The sequence below is a fragment of the Lampetra planeri genome, chromosome 2 (genome assembly GCF_965212315.1).
Source record: "Lampetra planeri chromosome 2, kcLamPlan1.2.h2, whole genome shotgun sequence".
In the NCBI taxonomy this organism is placed as follows: domain Eukaryota; kingdom Metazoa; phylum Chordata; class Hyperoartia; order Petromyzontiformes; family Petromyzontidae; genus Lampetra; species Lampetra planeri.
In genome coordinates this window covers 25,057,660-25,079,663 of record NC_136108.1, presented here as the reverse complement: position 1 = coordinate 25,079,663, position 22,004 = coordinate 25,057,660, and the positions used below count along the sequence as shown (strand labels likewise).

At 47.6% G+C, this 22,004-nt stretch overlaps 1 protein-coding gene across 1 annotated transcript in view; it reads left to right on the top strand.

Moving 5' to 3' along the window:
• LOC144724254 (CUB and sushi domain-containing protein 1-like) overlaps positions 1-22,004 on the top strand; it is a 267,119-nt gene that overhangs the window by 218,804 nt on the left and 26,311 nt on the right. The window lies entirely within an intron of this gene.

The window sequence follows — 22,004 nt, the reverse complement described above, 5'->3', positions numbered from 1 at the left end:
AATCAGGTTACAATCACGTTACAATCAGGCTACAATCACGTGACAATCACGTCACAGTCACGTCATAATCACGTTACAATCACGTCACATGCACGTTACAATCACGTTACAATCACGTTACAATCACGCTACAATCAATTTACAATCACGTGACAATCACGTCACAGGCACGTTACAATCACGTTACAATAACGTTACATCCGCGTTACAAGTAAGTTACGAGCACGTTGCATTCGCGTTACAAGCACGTTACAATCACGTGACACCGGCCCGGCCATGGCACGGGCCACGTCACTTTCAAAAAGTTAATTTTCACTCAAAACGACATTGTTCAAGGTAATTGCACAAAATGCATTATATGCCCGTTGTGCTGGTTTGATGAAATAAAAAGAGCGGCAATGTTGCTGATAACTCAGCCGAGACCGGTGCACAGTTTGCCTGCCGCCGAAGTAAGTGGCCAATGGACCGATGGACTCGGACGTTTATTTATTTATTTGTTTCCCATGGCAAAATAAAGCCAAAGAAAGACAACCAAAAGGTTACGGTGCAATCCTCATGATGTTTGCTCACACCACGGTCGGCAGGAGGGCCTTCGCTAGAACTCGCTCTCGAGAGCCCCTCGAGATGGTATCTGTGGCCTCCTCTTCCACGTTGGCCGAGATGGGAGTGCCCATACTTGACGCACGTGCGTATGTTGAACTTCTATCGCGCCGTACGTAGCCAACCGGTGCGTGACCTGCGGTCGGCTGCAGCGAAGCGACTTGCACGTCTGGGTGGACAGTGGCGGACTCGCGCCTCCGTTTGAACCGTGGTGCCGGGAGAGGAAAATCGAAACGGCGACCCCTGGACTGTAGGTCCATGGTGCGAAGTGTCACCCCACGGCAACAACATTAAGCAGCAGCACGATGATGATGATAATAAGAATAATTCTCATCACCAACAGCAGTAGCAGCATGATGATAATAAGACTAATTTTCATCATTAACATCAGTAGTAGCTTGATGATTAAAATCATTCTCATCATCAACAACAGCAGGAGTAGCATGATGATTAAAATTATTCTCATCATCAACAGCAGGAGTAGCAGCAGCATGTTGAAAATTATCATCACCATCATGTCATAGTTTAGACATGCCGGTATGGGGGGGGGGGAGAGTGGCTCATCGCACTTCACCACGCTGGCCAGGGTATCTGGTCCGCGACGCTCCTCCAGGTAGTCTGCGGGGCTGTCATGCAAACGCAGCTTGATCCGGAGAATAATGACATCGATTATTACACCATTTGTTGCATACATTAGTTAATATTGTCCTCATGATATTTAATTAAAAAAATTAAGTTAGGTAAACTATCCCGATTAAACTACCCTAACCCGAACATCTAAATGCCCTCCCCCCTATACTTGTGTATGAGTGGTATTTAGAGTTTTGCCAACAGAGGTGGCGGGGGGTGGTTGATTTGGTGATCGGCGAAAATGTTTGCATCGGCTGAGTGGTCCGCGGGCCTTAAAAGTTCGAGAAGCACCGCTGTAGACAAACAGGACGAGTAACCGGATGTGCGCACAATAACCGGCGTAATGCACAACGTAATGCACAGCGTGGAGTGTACGAGCCTGCGAACGAATTATCCGGAATGCTCCCCACGTCGTGAGTGAGGCTTGAGCCTGCACGAGTGCCTGGGATGGGCGACGGCCGCCGCACAACGCAGGTGTGGGGCAGTGTGACGCGGTGTGGCTGGGTCGTGTGATGCAGTGTGACGCGGTGTGGCTGGGTCATGTGATGCAGTGTGACGCGGTGTGGCCGGGTCATGTGATGCAGTGTGACGCGGTGTGGCTGGGTCATGTGATGCAGTGTGACGCGGTGTGGCTGGGTCATGTGATGCAGTGTGACGCGGTGTGGCTGAGTCATGTGATGCAGTGTGACGCGGTGTGGCTGGGTCATGTGATGCAGTGTGACGCGGTGTGGCTGGGTCATGTGATGCAGTGTGGCGCGGTGTGGCTGGGTCGTGTGGTGCAGTGTGACGCGGTGTGGCTGGGTCGTGTGGTGCAGTGTGACGCGGTGTGGCTGGGTCGTGTGGTGCAGTGTGACGCGGTGTGGCTGGGTCGTGTGGTGCAGTGTGACGCGGTGTGGCTGGGTCGTGTGATGCAGTATGACGCGCTGTGTGGCTGGGTCGTGTGGGGCAGTGTGACGCGGTATGACGCGGTGTGGCTGGGTCGTGTGGTGCAGTGTGACGCGGTGTAGCTGGGTCATGTGATGCAGTGTGACGCAGTGTGGCTGGGTCGTGTGGTGCAGTGTGACGCGGTGTGGCTGGGTCATGTGATGCAGTGTGACGCGGTGTGGCTGGGTCATGTGATGCAGTGTGACGCGGTGTGGCTGGGTCATGTGATGCAGTGTGACGCGGTGTGGCTGGGTCATGTGATGCAGTGTGACGCGGTGTGGCTGGGTCATGTGATGCAGTGTGACGCGGTGTGGCTGCGTCATGTGATGCAGTGTGACGCGGTGTGGCTGGGTCGTGTGGTGCAGTGTGACGCGGTGTGGCTTGGTCGTGTGGTGCAGTGTGACGCGGTGTGGCTGGGTCGTGTGGTGCAGTGTGACGCGGTGTGGCTGGGTCGTGTGGTGCAGTGTGACGCGGTGTGGCTGGGTCATGTGATGCAGTGTGACGCGGTGTGGCTGGGTCATGTGATGCAGTGTGGCGCGGTGTGGCTGGGTCGTGTGGTGCAGTGTGACGCGGTGTGGCTGGGTCGTGTGGTGCAGTGTGACGCGGTGTGGCTGGGTCGTGTGGTGCAGTGTGACGCGGTGTGGCTGGGTCGTGTGGTGCAGTGTGACGCGGTGTGGCTGGGTCATGTGATGCAGTATGACGCGCTGTGTGGCTGGGTCGTGTGGGGCAGTGTGACGCGGTATGACGCGGTGTGGCTGGGTCGTGTGGTGCAGTGTGACGCGGTGTAGCTGGGTCATGTGATGCAGTGTGACGCAGTGTGGCTGGGTCGTGTGGTGCAGTGTGACGCGGTGTGGCTGGGTCATGTGATGCAGTGTGACGCGGTGTGGCTGGGTCATGTGATGCAGTGTGACGCGGTGTGGCTGGGTCATGTGATGCAGTGTGACGCGGTGTGGCTGGGTCATGTGATGCAGTGTGACGCGGTGTGGCTGGGTCATGTGATGCAGTGTGACGCGGTGTGGCTGCGTCATGTGATGCAGTGTGACGCGGTGTGGCTGGGTCGTGTGGTGCAGTGTGACGCGGTGTGGCTGGGTCGTGTGGTGCAGTGTGACGCGGTGTGGCTGGGTCGTGTGGTGCAGTGTGACGCGGTGTGGCTGGGTCGTGTGGTGCAGTGTGACGCGGTGTGGCTGGGTCATGTGATGCAGTATGACGCGCTGTGTGGCTGGGTCGTGTGGGGCAGTGTAACGCGGTATGACGCGGTGTGGCTGGGTCATGTGGTGCAGTGTGACGCGGTGTAGCTGGGTCATGTGATGCAGTGTGACGCAGTGTGGCTGGGTCGTGTGGTGCAGTGTGACGCGGTGTGGCTGGGTCATGTGATGCAGTGTGACGCGGTGTGGTTGGGTCGTGTGATGCAGCATGATGCAGTCTGGCTGGGTCGTGTGGTGCAGTGTGGTGCAGTGTGGCTGGGTCATGTGGTGCAGTGTGATGCAGTGTGGCTGGGTCGTGTCATGCAGCATGATGCAGTGTGGCTGGGTCGTGTGGTGCAGTGTGATGCAGTGTGGCTGGGTCATGTGGTGCAGTGTGATGCGGTGTGGCTGGGTCATGTGGTGCTGTGTGATGCAGTGTGGCTGGGTCATGTGGTGCAGTGTGATGCAGTGTGGCTGAGTTGTGTGGTGCAGTGTGGTGCAGTGTGGCTGGGTCATGTGGTGCAGTGTGATGCAGTGTGGCTGGGTCATGTGGTGCAGTGTGATGCGGTGTGGCTGAGTTGTGTGGTGCAGTGCGATGCGGTGTGGCTGGGTCATGTGGTGCAGTGTGATGCAGTGTGGCTGAGTTGTGTGGTGCAGTGTGGTGCAGTGTGGCTGGGTCATGTGGTGCAGTGTGATGCAGTGTGGCTGGGTCATGTGGTGCAGTGTGATGCAGTGTGGCTGAGTTGTGTGGTGCAGTGCGATGCGGTGTGGCTGGGTGCACTGCGTGAGGTTACATTCTGCTGGAAGAAAACGTATTTAATGAAGCGCGGGGGAGAGGATATGAACTTTCTATTTGCAGCATGCCAAAGAGTCGCCCTGTGACCAGGGACTCGGATAATGCGCTGTCTGGGAATGAGTGTGGATGCTGGCTCGGTGAGCGCCACTAGATTGAACATTGCCCTTGAATTCCAAAGATGCCAAGTTTTTTTGTTATTTTCTTTTCACACTGTGATTTAAGCACTACTTCGTAATGACAAACAAAACTTAATAGGAAAACAATTGCCAAGAAAATGTTTGAGTTTATGGTCAATGTACAGGATGTGTAAGTGCAATATGTACTTTGTAAGCTATTTTTCCGACCGAGGTTGAAAGCATTAATTCAACTGTTCTGTCCGTCTGTAACAGGGGTCACGATAACTCTCGTGAAGATGGTCCAATATGAACGAAACTTTAGCGGGTGGGACTCACCCTCGGGAAAATCGTCATACTCCGTGGACAATGTGCAATGTGAGGAAAAACGCACGTTGGAAAGAGTTAAATAATCCATGCATAGGTATAATTTTTCTTCCTCGTTCATAATGAGTGGCCATGTTTCTAATTCTTGTCATTTCAGATGTATTGTACATTTGTTGCCTTCTTCATGAATAATGCCCTGTAGTGTGACATGAGGGGGGAGGGGCGGTTACTAAACAAGACGGGGAGATTGAGTTCAGGTGGCGATGTGCCTTGGTCGGTGTGGGTGATGTGTTTCCGCCGCTTTCTACCAACACACCAGTCGGGTCATTAACGCAGAACTTATATTATTTGGGTCTTTCGGTAAAGTCACGTAGACTTTACCTAAAGACCCAAAGAATATGAATTCTTGCAGTCACGAAAGCTTTAAGTCAAGATTTAACGCAGAATTTATCAAGGGGGGCTTTCCACTTGCGCCCCTGTTAAAACCCAACGCCTTCTAACCTCTATCCACAGATGTCCACGTCCTTTCACAAGAATGCACTTCCTGCATTACCTTTCAGGTCCGTTAATAAACAATGACTTGACAAACACGAGCGCTGATTGTTGATCATCGGCATTCCCTGCGGAAAGATTATTTCATGTGCCAGTCGGCAGTCGTACAGCAATGAGTACGGTAACATTATGCACAATCTTCACGTGATGGATGGAGCGAGAGACGCAATCGCTCCTGCTGCAGTCATTTAACAATGGGACACATTAGCACCGTTTGAACAGGGCAATATTGTGCCATTAATTAAAGGAATATAGACAAATAGCCGTTTTATTACTTTGTACGTGGATTAAAAACATTGAGGCTGAAAAATGGGGCAAAGAGGCTTGAATAAATGTAAAAATTGCTCACATAATGGAACGTTGAAATAGCATTTTAAAGAGTTTGCTCCCACCATTGTAATTCTTGTAAACCGTAATTTAAATTTAGGAAGGCTGTACTTTACATATATACTGTATTGGCATGGCACATTGTGTCGATTGCAGAATGCTAACAAGGAAGCAGACAGTAATTAAACGAGAGGCGGGCTGGCGCTAGGCATCCGACCACTTCAGTGTCTCCGCTGTGGTCATGAATGTCTGATATTTGCTGCGTAAATTCTGTGTGTGCACAGTTGGCCCGACTACCGCCGAGAGCCATCTGCTGTCCTGAGGCTGTCGTTATGCCAGCGAAACCCACCCGTCCATCACGAACTGTCGGAAAATAAGAGGAATTCCAAAGCGAGAGAAAGCCAGCAGCTGGGGGGGGGGGGGTGTAGGGGGGGACGTGACGATCTGAAGCGACGGCCTCTTCCATTCTAACTCGACAACAAAGTGGGGAGATTATTTTCTTCTGTTCACCCGTTCGTTCCACGCGGTAATTCCGGGAGGTCACCGAGGTCGCCAACGGTAGTGTTGGGGCTAAACTCGCGGAGAAGTTCCGGCGGGCAGGGACCCAGCGACGAGCGGCGCTTCCTCCGTCGCGGTGAGCGAGACCCGCGCGGGGGGCATTGCGCCCCCGACGAAACGCTCATCATTGGAGACAGGACCGAACGGGCGACGCTGTTCGTGTGCGCGTCGCCCTTTGCCTCCGTCGCTCAGGATGTCGTAGGCCCCCCAATAGGTTGGCAAGCGCAGCATGAAACGGTGTGGAATTGTGTTGCCTTCGTTGTGGCATGCGCGCCTATTTTTGAGGTGGAAAGGGAGAGCAAGTGTCAGTCTGACGGTAGATATAAATCCAAGATCGATATAATGGCATGAGCTATATGGTGAAATAAGTTACAAATGGTGAAGCAATGTCAATTGATTTTTTTTATGGTTTTTTTCGATGACATTAAATGTTACAGACCTGCTCAGTGAACCCACTTGTCCATTCCCCTCATGTCCTCAGATCCTGTTTACGGCTCCAGTGGATTCGTAATTCATTCATGGGGATCCCTAATAAATCACAACGCAAGCACGGAGACAGACTACGCACACACAAACAAAAATCCACCGTATAGCCTGCAACAGAGCGTTGGGGCAAGTGCTGTTAGCGAGCACCTATGAAGGCCGGCACATCACACGAGGGGGGTGGGTTGCCAACACCACGCCCGGTCGCCTTTGTTTCCCCTGTGGCGATGTTTACACATCGCACCAGGTACTCATTAGAGGCTGAGTCGACCTAGGGGAGGCCCACGACCGGTTCAGATAATCGTCAGTTATGTTGGCCGGGTCGCCAGGTTCATAGCGCAGCACGCTAACCACTACACTACCGCTCCCTAAACGCACACACAAACAGACAGACGACTCACACACACAAACAAACACCCCCCGTGTAGCCTCCGTCAGACTGGGCGAGTGCTGTTAGCAAGCATCTGTTAAGGCTGGCACGCATGCAACCTTGCTCCCCAGCTATGTGCGGTGTTCATCGCCAAAGTCTCATCATCATTCACACAATTTACAAGAGGAGGGATCAATATCTCAAAAAGACCGAGTGGATGCGGATTTAGAGGAAAGCCTTTGACTGGTATGACCTATGTTGCAGCTATATTTAAATCTCGATTGAAAACTAATTTCTTTAGAACGCTTTTTTATGTTTAGTTTGTTGTCCTTCCCCAGCACCTCTGATTGGCGTGGTTGGCTGAGTACGTTGCGAACGAAGTTCAACGTACATACAGTGAGGAAAAAAAGTATTTGATCCCCTGCTGATTTTGTACGTTTGCCCACTGACAAACAAATGATCAGTTTATAATTTTAATGGTAGGTTTATTTGAACAGTGAGAGACAGAATAACAACAACAAAATCCAGAAAAACGCATGTCATAAATGTTATGAATTGATTTGCATTTTAATGAGGGAAATCAGTATTTGACCCCTCTGCAAAACATGACTTAGTACTTTATGGCAACACCCTTGTTGGCAATTACAGAGGTCAGACGTTTCTTTTAGTTGGCCAACAGGTTTGCAGACATCTCAGGAGGGATTTTATCCGACTCCTCTTTGCAGATCTTCTCCAAGTCATTAAGGTTTCGAGGCTGACGTTTGGCAACTCGAACCTTCAGCTCCCTCCACAGATTTTCTATGGGATTAAGGTCTGGAGACTGGCTAGGCCACTGCAGGACCTTAATGTGCTTCTTCTTGAGCCACTCCTTTGTTGCCTTGGCCGTGTGTTTTGGGTCATTGTCATGCTGGAATACCCATCCACGACCCATTTTCAATGCCCTGGCTGAGGGAAGGAGGTTCTCACCCAAGATTTGACGGTACATGGCCCTGTCCATCGTCCCTTTTATGCGGTGAAGTTGTCCTGTCCCCTTATCAGAAAAACACCCCAAAGCATAATGTTTCCACCTCCATGTTTGACGGTGGGGATGGTGTTCTTGGGGTCATAGGCAGCATTCCTCCTCCTCCAAACACGGCGAGTTGAGTTGATGCCAAAAAGCTCCATTTTGGTCTCATCTGACCACAACACTTTCACCCAGTTATCTTCTGAATCATTCAGATGTTCATTGGCAAACTTCAGACAGGCATGTATGTGTGCTTTCTTGAGCAGGGGGACCTTGCGGGCGCTGCAGTATTTCAGTCCTTCACGGCGTAGTGTGTTACCAACTGTTTTCTTGGTGACTATGGTCCCAGCTGCCTTGAGATCATTAACAAGATCCTCCTGTGTAGCTCTGGGCTGATTCCTCACCGTTCTCATGATCATTGCAACTCCACGAGGTGAGATCTTGCATGGAGCCCCAGGCCGAGGGAGATTGACAGTTCTTTTGTGTTTTATCCATTTGCGAATAATCGCACAAACTGTTGTCACCTTCTCACTAAGCTGCTTGGCGATGGTCTTGTAGCCCATTCCAGCCTTGTGTAGGTCTACAATCTTGTCCCTGACATCCTTGGAGAGCTCTTTGGTCTTGTCCATAGTGGAAAGTTTGGAATCTGATTGATTGCTTCTGTGAACAGGTGTCTTTTATACAGGTAACAAGCTGAGATTAGGAGCACTCCTTTTAAGAGTGTGCTCCTAATCTCAGCTCGTTACCTGTATAAAAGACACCTGGGAGCCAGAAATCTTTCTGATTGAGAGGGGGTCAAATACGTATTTCCCTCATTAAAATGCAATTAAATTTATAACATTTTTGACATGCGTTTTTCTGTATTTTGTTTTGCTGTTATTCTGTCTCTCACTGTTCAAATAAACCTACCATAAACATTATAGACTGATCATTTCTTTGTCAGTGGGAAAACGTACAAAATCAGCAGGGGATCAAATACTTTCTTCCCTCACTGTACATATATACCGGGAAGTCAAAGATTGCAGAAATCCTAGGCTGGAACCCAGGTGCAGTGGAGTTTCAGGCTTTGATTCAAGGGATATTTAAATGGGTTGCTATAAATTTGTCACTTACATTTAAGTATATCATCGGGACAAATTTAGATAGGATTTCATCCATATCCAGGAATTGAATGCTTTGAACTCAGGCCAATGGGTTCATCACAAACATTTTGTACCATTGAATCACCGCTTCACCTGCCCTGTCGCGAACATGAACGCTACATTATCACGTTTGTATGGGTATAGTAAATGTGCTGCATAAAAATAAACAGCATGAAGGTTCTAACACATCTCTCCTTTGTCCTAAAATAGCATAAAAACAACATCTTAGAATACGTGATTCCTTTATTACTGACATGTACATCCTATTCATATTCATGTACATCCTAGTAGGGTAAAATAAATACAAATAATATGGAGCGATATGAACGAAGGTGTTTTCTTCTGCCGTACTAGAGGCACGGATATGGGGGATTGTTTTCCTCACCGGCAATAGAATATGTTTGAAAGACAAGTTACGTGTTCCCGTCCAGCCAGTAGCCGCCTTCCACAAATGATGTACAGGCATATCTTGGATTCGTGGATTCATTACGTGTGCCTAATGGCATGCTGCAAATGATATAGTGGCATATGAAATGGATGTGAATCGTGAGGTGCAGGCTGAAAAGACTTTAGCTCTCATGCGCAGCTTTTAGGGCTCGTCCCCCCGCTATTTTATATTACAGTGATCTCATGTAGTAGCAAGCGGAGCAGAAAATAATTCCGATGGAACGCTTATTTAATTCCCCAAATGTCAGGAAAGATGCTGCATAAGCAGAGCCGCAGATAAAATACACATATATAAAGCCTGTTGAGATACGGCGAGAAATTCGATGCTTGCGCGAGAATAAGACCGTATGCATTTGTCCGTGGCTTTTGTACCAGTTTTAATTACCACGAAGCGTGGAACTGGTGAATTGCAAAAAAAAATTTCCTCACAAAAAATTATTGAGAAAAATTCTTGCTGGGTGACGATACAGGACTGGGAAATGTCAACTCTTACAATGTTAATAGACCATATATACTGTAGCTGAAGTTAGTATTTATATACTCTGCACATACACATACAGTACTGTACAGTAGATAGTGTGGTGTGTAGTAGATCATTGTGCATTGGAAGCATATGACAGTGTATAGATAACACGGATTAAAAAAGAATCCTCTTTATATTATCTCTTTAGAACTGCTCTTCGTGTTTAGTTTGTTGTCCTTCCTCCGCACCTCCAATTAGCACGACTGGCTAACGTACGGTGCAAAAGAAGTTCAACAGACATTACGAGTAACACAAACTTCGTTTTTACATCATCCTAAAACATCACTTTGCTTTCTGTGCAGCGTTTCTCCTCCTCGTGCAATGCGCTTTATCCTCCCTCCAATTCGCTTGTGAACCACGTGATTTGTTCCTGGCAATGTATTTCCCTGAAGCGTGTATTCCAGAGCAATTAAAAAGGAAAACAGATTAACCAGCCACAGGTTTTTATTTCCTCAATATTTCCATACAGACATTATGACTCGCCGTCTCTCGGCAAACGCCTAATAAACTGGCAGACTGCTTCCTTCACGGAGCCACACCGCGGCCAAGCCGACCCTGTCTGCTTGAGATCGGAGCACAGGATGTGCATGTTACGCGCAAACGGACTGCACACCACAGGGGCGCCGCGGTGGGGAGACGTTAACTACCTCGCCCGGTATGCAGAAGGTCATACGGCTTCGATCCCATCCTTGACACCGGTACATTTGGAGTTTGCATGCTATCTCTCTGCATGGTCGCGTGGATTTCTCCCCGCGTCCTCCGGTTTTTCCCCTCCAGGTTTAGAAACGCGCGTTTAGAGTATTTGGTTGCTGTACATTTCCACGTGACAAGCCACTGCTGTGTGTTTAAAGCGCACGGGTTGGCAACCCGCGACTCCTAAGCCGCATGCCGCTCGTCAAAGACCGCTTCGTGATGTAATTTGTAAAGGACCGCCGTTTCGTATTCACCACAGTGCATTGCGGCTCTTAAAATGTTGAGGGGTGTTTTTTTTTTTACCGAGTTCAAAAAAAGGCTCTTGTTATTTTGATTGCCAAACCCCGGTTTTAAAGTATTTGGCTGCTATAAATTTCCAAGTGATAATCCACTTTATTGGGCTATTATTTGTGGCCAGGTCGCTCCTGAAAAAGAGATATACAGTATAAGCTCAGTGGGCCTTACCTGGTAAAACAAAATAGTTTAATAGTTGACAGCAGAACGTATCACACACGTGAAGAATGTTCATCTGCAGAGACGCGCTAATCCATGGCACCGAGACAGACGCACGCTGCAATATAGGATTGTCGGAAGGGCAGACAATTTACTTTCACCATGATTTTACAAATAATTAGATTTTGCTCTCTGTTGGCATGAAATCCCTGTAATTCAGGGTACATGTACTATTAATACAACACTGTGCATCTTTTCAGAGCGTGCGATTCGAATTCTCCTGCATGCTTGCATAATGGCATGCTTTCCCTGATGCATTTTTACACGTGTGTAATTATGTGCAATCGTGCACATTATATATATACACACTGTAGAATCCTCACGTGTGTAGGTCTGTGGCGCATCGGCAAATATCAGGTCGAATACAATGAGCACGCGTGGGAAGTTAATATTCGCCGTGCGATGGAAAAGCTGGGCCCCGCCATGGGAGAGTGGAATTTCCACTTCCAGCTTAAGGGCTCGGTGCTACCCCATAATCAATATTCAATATCAATCCACTGCTGGCTCGAGTCCTCTCTAACACCGTCGCACTCCCTCGCGGTCTTGTGATGCCACAGTTCGTACCGCTCCTGCGCGTGAGCTAACGTCATGCATGGATCCATTTCCATGGTTACGTGATGTTATTCATAATATACGTTTGTGGGTTAGATCGCAGAGCCAATTAGTAAGGTTTGTCACGTAAACAAGACGTGGCAATTCCTTGCTAGTTCAGCGCACCGGTGTGTTGCAGAGTAACATCCGCAGCATTCGCAATTCGGGAACGACGTTTCGCTAGTAATTACAACTCGCATCATCAGGCGACAGACAGATTCGTGAAGAAATCCTCCTGCTTCGGTCTTTAATAGAGCAATAAATGTGATATATCAGCCAATCAGGTGCAAAGGCCTGAGGCGAGGGGGGGGGTTAATGAATGCATTTAAACTACAATGGATATCCATTACAGGTTGGGTTATTCATAGGTTAATGTAAGTCGTCATTTAAGAAAAGCAAAATCATGCTAATGGTATCTCTAATGCACACTGCTGTCTCGTCACGCTGTGCTCATTAAATTAAATGTAAGGTCTCTCATGAAGTGGTTGCACTCAAACATTTCGTTTCTTGAGTTTGCCGGGTAGAGAGTTCTAAGCGACAGGGCCCCCCCAGCCTCCTGAAAAGCGCAGTCACTACGCGTCTTGAGGTGGGGTTCTCATAACAACAACGACATCACCACGAGATCATCACGAGACCATCACCACGAGACCATCACGATATCACCACGAGATCATCACCACGAGATCATCACCACGACATCACCACGAGATCACCACGATATCACTACGAGATCACCACGAGATCACCACGACATCATCACCACGAGATCATCACCACGATATCACCACGAGATCACAACGAGATCATCACCACGAGACCACCACGACATCATCACCACGAGATCATCACCACGAGCAACAGCAGCAGCAGCAGACCTGAGGTATTATCGTTTCCGATTGTTGGCGACAAGGCGCGCACGACCCCTCAACAAAATAACGGGGGTGCCGTACCACGTGGCGGCGGTGGTGGTGGCGGTGGTCATCCCTCTCCGACGCGTTCCCATCTCTTGACAGCCATTCTCTCACCAACCTCGACCATCGAGCCATCAACCCTTCGAGCAATGTGCCCTCCCCACGTTCACTTGTCTTTCTTTCTCAGGCCATCTCGGTGCCCTTCCTCGTTTTGTTTACACTTTCGAGTTTTTGTTCCGCCCTCTTTGCCAGTCGCTTCCCTTCCGTTCATCACGGGGTCCCATGTGGTATGTCGTTGCTTGTTTTTTTTGTCACCGAACACAATTTTGCAACAGCGCTCAAAACTATTCTCAGTTGCTTTGTTATGTCTTAGCTTGATCCCAATCTTCCTTGAATCGTTGTTGTCCACTGTCGCTGTGTTGTTGTTGTTGTTGTTGTTTCGACATGGCCCTGCGTTGCTAGTAGTACTTTGTTTAGATGTTTCCCTCATTTCCCATCAGTCATTTACATTAGTTTGTATAATGACTGTGTCATCAGGACATCTGCTATGGCTCTCACTTTCACCATTCATCGTCAGGCCTTTATTCCAGCAGTTACATTTTCAGAATAATAGCTTCTGTGAGCAAGAGTGCGTTCTTGCCTGGCTCCTCTTCTGTAGGATGTTGTAACTCGGGCCATTCAATCTCAAGGTCCTGGTTTGTGAGATCCTAGATGACTGCATTCATTTCCAGTGAATCAAATGCCTTTTCACAGTCTACAAAAGCCCGGTATAAATGGTTTTTGATGTGTATTTCATTGTTTAGTTCTCTATGTTTTTTCTCTATATTTGTGGCCAGTGGTGGAGCGCCATTTTCTAAATGAATCCAACTTGCTGCGGTGGTTTGTTGGCCTCTAAATTGTCTGTAATTCAACTCTTCATGAACAGTTTACATGCATGGGATGCAAGTCTCCTGGGTCCTGATTATTTTCGTCTGGCTTTCCTTGAGAGGAAATATAAACTTTAGAAGATGCTACGGATGAAAGCACTGCTCTGTGAAATTGCCATCCTCATCAGCCAGGGTCAATTCACTGCTCGATTAAGACCTTCACAAGCCGTCTCCAACTCTCACGATCCTGCAACGCAATAACGACACACGTAGCACACTTGCACACCAGCTGATATAATCGCTCCATCTCCTCAGCGGATGACGTTCTCTCTCTGACACGAGCGATCCATCGTGAATAATTTTGGAGTGTGGAAAATCGCCACTTGTCCATTGTGGAGCTGCTTTGAATTTGGTCTCAAGCGTGGGTGCCTCCCTGAACCCATCTCCACATGAAATAGTGGGTACCTCGCGTGTAAAGTCACCTCCGTTGTGTCTCCACATTAAAATATAAAACATATGTACAATTTTAAAGCTCCAATATTTTAGTTGTTTACATTTTTCTATTGGGTTTTCACATATCCGGCACTCATAGAAAAGGGTGCGCTTGGAGGGTATGGGGTGGGGGATTGGTTTATGGATTGGTTCCTCTGGGTTAACAATTCCCCCAATAAGGGGAGGGGGAGTGTGTATCCATGTGGGGGAAGCCTATCTTCTAACTAGGGAGGGGGGGGGGGAACGAGGGGGGGAGGGAAAAAATGAATTATGGGAAGCGTGGTACGGGGTTCAAGACAGTTTAACACATAGTAGACTGTCGCAACCAATATTATTCATAATAAAGTTTTTGGGTTAAATCGCGTAAGTATAAATGTGTCTTCTTGGTTCTTTCGGTACAGTCACGTAGAAGGGAAATAATACAAATAAAACAATAAAATTATCACGACGTTTCGATTGCAACACAAGCAATCATCATCAGGTGTGAAACCCACAGCAAGAAAATTTTATTGATGATGATTGCTTGTGTTGCAATCAAAACGTCGTGAAAATTGTATTATTATTTTATTATTTCCCTTCTACGTGACTTTACCGAAAGAACCAAGAATATGAATCCCTGCAGTCACGATAGCTTTAAATCGAAATATAAATGTGTCGTTGCCTCCTCCACCCAACACAGCCAATTAGTAAGGGATTTGTCACGTAAACAAAACGCCAAATAGTTACTTCTTCAGCCTACCGGTATGTCGAAAAGTACATCCACAACATTTGCAATTTGAGTACAACGTTTCTCTGGTAATTACATCAAAGCATCATCGGGCGATTTGCCAGAATAGTGAAGCAATCCACCTGCTCCCGGTTGTCGACTTGGCGGTTTTCCTCTCTCTCCTTGCCCCACTCCGGTCCCGGGCCGGGTGTTCAGGGGTAACTCATCAGCTCTCCTCTGTCTCAGACCCCACTGCAGCGAACCTCCGGGGGGAGGGGGGGGATTACGTTGAGTTGGCTATTGAGGAAAGGGTCCCAGAGTGTCTCAAACTCTGCCTCCTTTCCTTTTAGTTTATAGCTGAGATGTTCCATTGCAGCTCGTGTGTGCAATGAATGATACCCGTGTTGCAGGGAGGGTGGCTCGTGGTCCTTCCATTTACTCATTAGAACTTTCCTGGATGAGGTGTTAGAGGCCTGGAGGGAGGTGCGCTGCGTCTTCGATATGCCGGGAGGTTTTAGGCCCCAGAGGGAGAGGAGTCCACTGAGGGTCCGACGTTTGTGTCACAGATTCTGTTCAGAATTGTCTCGTGATGTCTTCGTAGAAATTCCGCGATATCGGGAAAGCGTGTGGATATGTCAGTGTGGTGCCTTTCAGAGGGGCCTGGGGTAGTCTGGGGGAGTGTGTTGGAGAACGTTGCCCTTCTCCAATTCGTGAGGAATGTTCGGTGTATGAATTTGGACTGGATGGTTTTTAATGGGAGTGATCTCGGGGCTACCGAGGGGGCGCGCCAGATTTTAGCCCATTTTTTTAGAAGGGTGGGGGGGAGTCTGGGATTAGGTTGTCCCACAGGTGGAGTTTGACTTCTGTATTTGGGGGGGGGGGGTGTATTGGGGGGGGGGGCAGGGGTTTGCTTTGTCCCTCACAGGAATCGTGGGTGCATGTAATTTTTTTTATGGTAAACTCATACGTTATAATATAGTTTTTTTGTGGTTAGATCGCATAAATATAAATGTGTCGTTAAACCCGCCACCACCCGACACAGCCAATTAGTAGTGTTTGTCACGTAAACAGAACATGCCAATTCGTTACTACTACAGCACACCTGTGTGTTGGAGAGTAAACCCACGCCATTTACAATCTGAGTACGACGTTTTCCCAGTAGCATAATTAGGCGGACAGCCAGATTTGTGGAGAACTCATCCTGTTTCGTTCCTTAAAAAGAGGGATATATGTGATGACGTCACTTGTGTGCACTTCCTGCACGAATTGGGCGGGGGATTAATGAATGCATATAAATGGCTATGGGTATCCATTGCCTGTTGGGTTATTCATACGGTAATCAACATCCATTATGCGTGCACATTATATTTACACATATTTACGCTATCTAACCCAAAAAAACCTATATTATGGATGATTTTGGTCGCGAAAGCCTACGTGTAAAACTCATACCTGTCAACCCCTGATTAGTGGCTACCTTATTACAGACCAATTCAGACCGTATTGGTCACCCCGTGCCCTTTATAAATCCCAACGTTCATCAAAGTCCCATCACAAGAGAGAAATACAAACAAATAGACAATTGGTTTTTTTTGCCCTTATTGAAACGGCTGTACACCGTATGGACCTGAAAACTCAATTTCCCTGTATAAGAATACGGGGTTAAACCGCATGGGTTGACAGGTTTGTAAACTACTGAAAATAAATTAATAACGGTGCCCAGTTGCCCCCCCCCCCCAATCTCCACCCATGGGTTGGCCCGGCTGTCTCTGCCACAGTTTCCTAGATTCTGGTCTGCTCCACCTCTGGATGGAGAAGTCGGCACTCTTCCACCATTTGGTATTTCTCGCCACCTGACGTTGGCCTTGCCACTTAATCGGGAGGATGGGATTTGCCGGAGAGGTCCTGGCTCGGGGCTTTGGTGACAGCGTCTCTGATCTGGTGGCATTTTGTGGAAGTGTGAGTTTGGGAAGCCATCCTGGGACTTTATGCTCCTGGAATGAATGAAACATTTCCACCATTGATCGATAGGTCTCCCGATTTGTGTGAATGACGGCGGTCTTCCAGTGTAAATAATCCAATATTTTAAAGTCATCAGCCTATTGGCTTTCCAGACCAATGTTGTCCAGCTGCCTTTGTTTTAGCGAGCAAACTCTGGCCTGGCTTTGACCTTCTGGGTCTTACCAGCAGAGACAGGCTTGTGAAACAGGTGCTGCCACTTATTTTTTGCAGATGCTATTTGTAAGGGCACTCCATCTGAACGACGGGGGCCCTGTTCACCTCAAACAGTAAAAATTATGGTACGAATGTGCATCGTGGATGACATCGTACGCGATGCTCGTAAAGCGACCATCTTTTCCATAAGCGGACCTTCACCTTTCCGCTTGGGGATCGTGAACCGAGGGTAATTGTTATCGATTCTGCTCAGTCGATGCAGCAAGCCAGCTCAAAGTTGATCGGACAGCCGTCTTAAAAATGTCGATTCATCGGCAAGTAATAATTGGATCGAGTAGTCGCGTGACAACACCATTTATTTGATTTGGCTAATATCAGCGAGATCGCCGATGCCGTCACGCGGTCCGCTGTTATTGCACCACAAAGCGCGTCGCCCTTCGCCTGGCACGGGCGCGGGGGAGAGGAGAGACAAACGAGCCCCAATGCTGCGGCGATGACACCCGAGGCCCGGCGATGTCGCACACATTTCTCTCTCACTCTTAAATAATTGTTGCCGCATGTACGGCGCCGGTGCTGTGGATATCAAATCTCCGCGTGTGTGCTCCTGTGTGTCAGTCGACCCGTGCCACCTGCGTCTGCCCCGTGACCTCCTGCCAGCGGGCGTTCGACACTTCACGTGGCCCCAACGTGCACCTGGCCTGACACAGGCGTCGTGGTGACGCAACCGCCACTTAGTGGCGAATGGCGGTTGTTGTTGTGTGTGTGTGTAGGGAGCGGTAGTGTAGCGGTTAGCGTGCCGCGCGACGAACCCGGCGACCCGAGTTCGATTCCCACCTCAGGGCCACCAACATCAGTGACGAATATCTGAAGCGGTTCTGGGCCTGCCCTAGGTCGACTCGGCTTCAAATGAGTACCCGGTGCGATGTGGAAACATCGCCGCTCTGGAGACAAAGACGGCCGGGCGTGGTGCTGGCCCACCCACCCCTTCGTGTGCCGTGCCGGCCTTCATAGGTGCTTCTCACTATCAACACTTGCCCCAACAGTCTGTTAAGGCTATACGGGGGATCTTTGTCTTTGCGTGTGACGTAGCATGTATGATGAAGGGATGTCACGTAACAGGTAAACACGGCCCATGAATCATTCATCCTGGTCCGAGGGCAATCCTAATTGCCTGGAAATACTTTTATCTTTTGACCTTGTCTCCCCACTCATCAAGGATTAGACATGCTAATGCTCTTAAAATGCTGTAATTAGACAGCAAAAAATTACAGTCAAGTAATTGCCCTAAAAATAAATATATTATCCGTATATAGCATGGGAATCATTCGTCTGTATACGAGATGGCAAAAAATCATACATGGCCAAAAAAAAATTTCTATCGCATTTTATGCAACTTGGTTTTGCGACATTATCCGATTAGCGCGGTTGGTTACGTTCGGTGCGAAAGAAGTTCTGGAGATCTCACACCCCCCCCCCCCCCTCTGCCAATGTGCACTGGCCAGCGTGGTGAAGTATGGTCAAATCCACTGGGGCTGACATGGCACGGGTAGGCCTTCAACCGACCAGTGGATTGACAATGGTGCTGTAATTTTGCTGAATATCACCGTGTGTTCTTGAGAATTGCATTGTGTGTTTTGTGCTAATGGTGTTCCCTAAATACGTACAAAAGGCTCCAATAGGAGATTAATTTGGTTATTTCTTTAATTGTAACCCAAATTTGATTAACATCGCTGTATAGTGCGTCCATTAAGGTGTCATCCATTATAAAAATGATAATCAGGCGGCAGTTTAATTTGCAACAATAACTCACCATAACTTAACATTTTTATTTTATTTTAACAGGTAAGACCCACTGAGCTACATAGAGCTCTTTTTCAAGAAGCGACCTGGCCATAAATGATAGCCCAACAATGTGTTTAACACGTGGAAATGTAAGGCAAGCAAATGCTCTCAATGCATTATGCTGCTGAATGTTGAGATAAAACCAGAGGACCCGCATAAAAGAATCCACGCGACCACAGGGAGAGAGAGACACAAAAACTCCTGTATACCATGCGAGAGAGGTAACATCTCGCCACCACGAGACAGGCCATGCGGTGTGGGTCTTCATGAATCTGACGACCAAGGAAGGGGAAGACCTAAACAGATGGCTGGAGACTGAGGGCAGATCTCGTCACGCATCTCCTTGTGCAGCAGCTGTGGAGTCTGGCGGATGGAGCATTGGCAACGAGCTGTGGTGGTGGTGGTGGTGGCCACGATGATGTCTTGATCTGGAATAAAACTACGCACACACTGGGTAGTGTTACGATATTCTTATACAAGCCACCAAACCTCAACGTGTCTGTCATGGCACTCGTGGGCACGCATCGCTTCGAGATTTGAGTGAGAGCCCCGCGTGTTTGCCCATGGCCGATTCGTTTATCAAGCAAGATGTTTAAAATCACTCGAACTTTTTGGTTGCAAAATATACATAAGTGTGTCCTGCATGTATGTTGAATTTCTTTTTGCACCGTGTGTCGCCAACCGTGCTAATCTCAAGTGCGATTAGCACGGTTGGATATTTACGCAATATGTGTCCGATGCTTTGACCGTCTTTGTTCGATGGCCAGCCAAAAGCTGCCACGAGGCTGACCGGAGTTCACATGATGATGGTTTATGCTCTTTGCTGACGAAATTAGCGAGGTATTGTGGTTAATTTGTGGCAAGCAACTTTTGCGTAACGATCGCGATCCGCATCTGGCGTTCGTTCGGCAACCGGAAGCCGATGCAGCTCGGCGAGCACTGGACGGGCACGGTCGGATCTTGCAGTAAAGTGGTCAGATCTTGTGTGGGCAGCCGCGCGCACGCTCTGGCACATTGAAGAGCGTAAAACAGAAAATATTTAAACGCTTGGCCGCCCATTCTGTCGGTGCTATTTCACTCGGAGAAATCGCCCTCGTCGTGCGCGATGCAACAGGGCGTAATGCCTTATGGATTATTTTAAGCAATGGTTTTGTTGCACGCGATGATATATCGAACGTCGTTAATGAGCCGTTAGTGTAGTTGGGATTTAAAATCGGCGTCGATTTAGCAAAACCCGCGTGTTTTCCCTTCATCGTCGCTCGTCAAATGAAGGCGACGTAGCACCGGTGCCAAGGTGGCAACCGACTTCGTGCTGGCGCCATTTTTTGTCCACCGAATTTGCCAACACTGCGCAAAATGACATCCGACAGCAGAATCGGAATCTTTACTTAGACCAGAGGAGGAATCCGATGAACTATGAAGCTCTTTTTTTCACAGACGTCGGAAGGTTGCGACAGCAAACAATACAAAAAGGAACATTCCTCGAGAGCCAGGTAGTTTCTGGTCTCACTCTAGTTCGGACTGAAACAGGAGGAGGATTTCTCCTAAGCTCTGGCTGTCGCCTGATGATGCTGGTTGTTGTTTTTAATTAGCGGTGAAATGCCACGGTACTCGAATTGTAAATGTTGTCGTGGGTTACTCTCCAGCACACAAGTGGTGTGCTGAACGAATAACTAATCGGCATGTTTTCTTTACGTGAAAAACCTTACTAATTGGTTGTGTCGAGTAGTGATGGGTTTAACGACACATTTACATACCTGTCAGCCCCTTATCAGTGCCTACCTTATTACAGACCAATTCAGACCTTATTGGTCACCCCGTGCGCTTATACATTTCAACGTTCATCCTCCAAAGTCCGTTTAACACGTAGGCTTTCGTGACCAATATCATCCGTAATACATGGGAGAAACACAAACAAATAAACAAATATTTTACAAAACAAAAACGTTTTAAGTATTAATGTTGATTATTGGTGTCAATGATTTTACTTACCATGCTACTGTGTTATTGCATGCTGATGCTGCTGCTTGCTTGATATGTTGATGCACACACTCGTGTAGTAAAGGTACAACAATAAACACAGAAAAGTATGAAGGGTTCAACAATACACTTTGGATTTCACACCTGATGATGATTGCTTGTGTTGCAGTCAAAAAGTCGTGATAATTTTGTATTGTTTTATATTTATGTTATTTTGTTGTTTCCCTTCTACGTGACTTTACCGAAAGAACCAAGAATATAATACACTTTCATTCACGTCTTTTTTTTTTATTTGGCCGCATGCTCTTTCTTTTGCCCGTATTGAAACGGCTGTACGCCGTATGGATCTGAAACTCAATTTCCCTGTAGAAGAATACGGGTAAACCGTATGTGTTGACAGGTATGCATTTGTATTTACGCGATGTAGCCCAAAATAAACCTCAATTATGGCTCACTATGAATTGCCACAAGTGACCTTGATTCCGTGTTACGTTTTCTTTAACTTAATCTCCCCTGTGCTTGTTTTAAAAAAGTTATTTTGTGACGCCAAATTATTTAGTAGGAAATTTTTATTTTATTTAAGAATGATACATATTTGCGCAGTGTTTTTTTTTGTTCGTTCCTTTCTCCTGTAAAGTAGTGGTCGTGTGGCTCAGATGCTTTCTTTTCTTCCCCATGGTTACTTGTATTAGTTTGACTTCCTCATTTTGTGTTTGGTGACACAAGTCAGCTTGCAAATGAGACTTTCTCCCGGTCTCTTGAGATCCTCACCTGGTAAAACAAAATAACGAATGAAAGGGATGACGATTTTGAAGCTGCTGTGTCGAAACAGCTGTTTTGTCAGTTTCTGTTAAGCATATGCTTAAAACATGTGTAAATGACTCCATGATGTTTCCAGAATGCATCACATGCTTGTTCTCTTGTTGCGTACGTGTGTGCGTGTGTTGCTGCAGTAAAAAAAGCGATTGATATGAAGTCAAGAGGAGTGAAATTGTTCCCGGGAAAAGAAAATAATCACAAGTATGCCGTCTGTAAGTGAAATCAGCAATATTTTACGTTTGCGATTATTCACCTTCAAGTCATTCACACAATGTTTAAGCGTCATCATTTTCAGACCATTATAATTTAAATTGATGGAACTCCGGTGGTTACCTTTTAAGATTGTTCACACTCGGGGGGTAATAGGGGAGCGTAAAGGACACGTCCATCCGTCCCAGTCATAATCCCCTTCATGAATTAATCATCGCACAAAACAG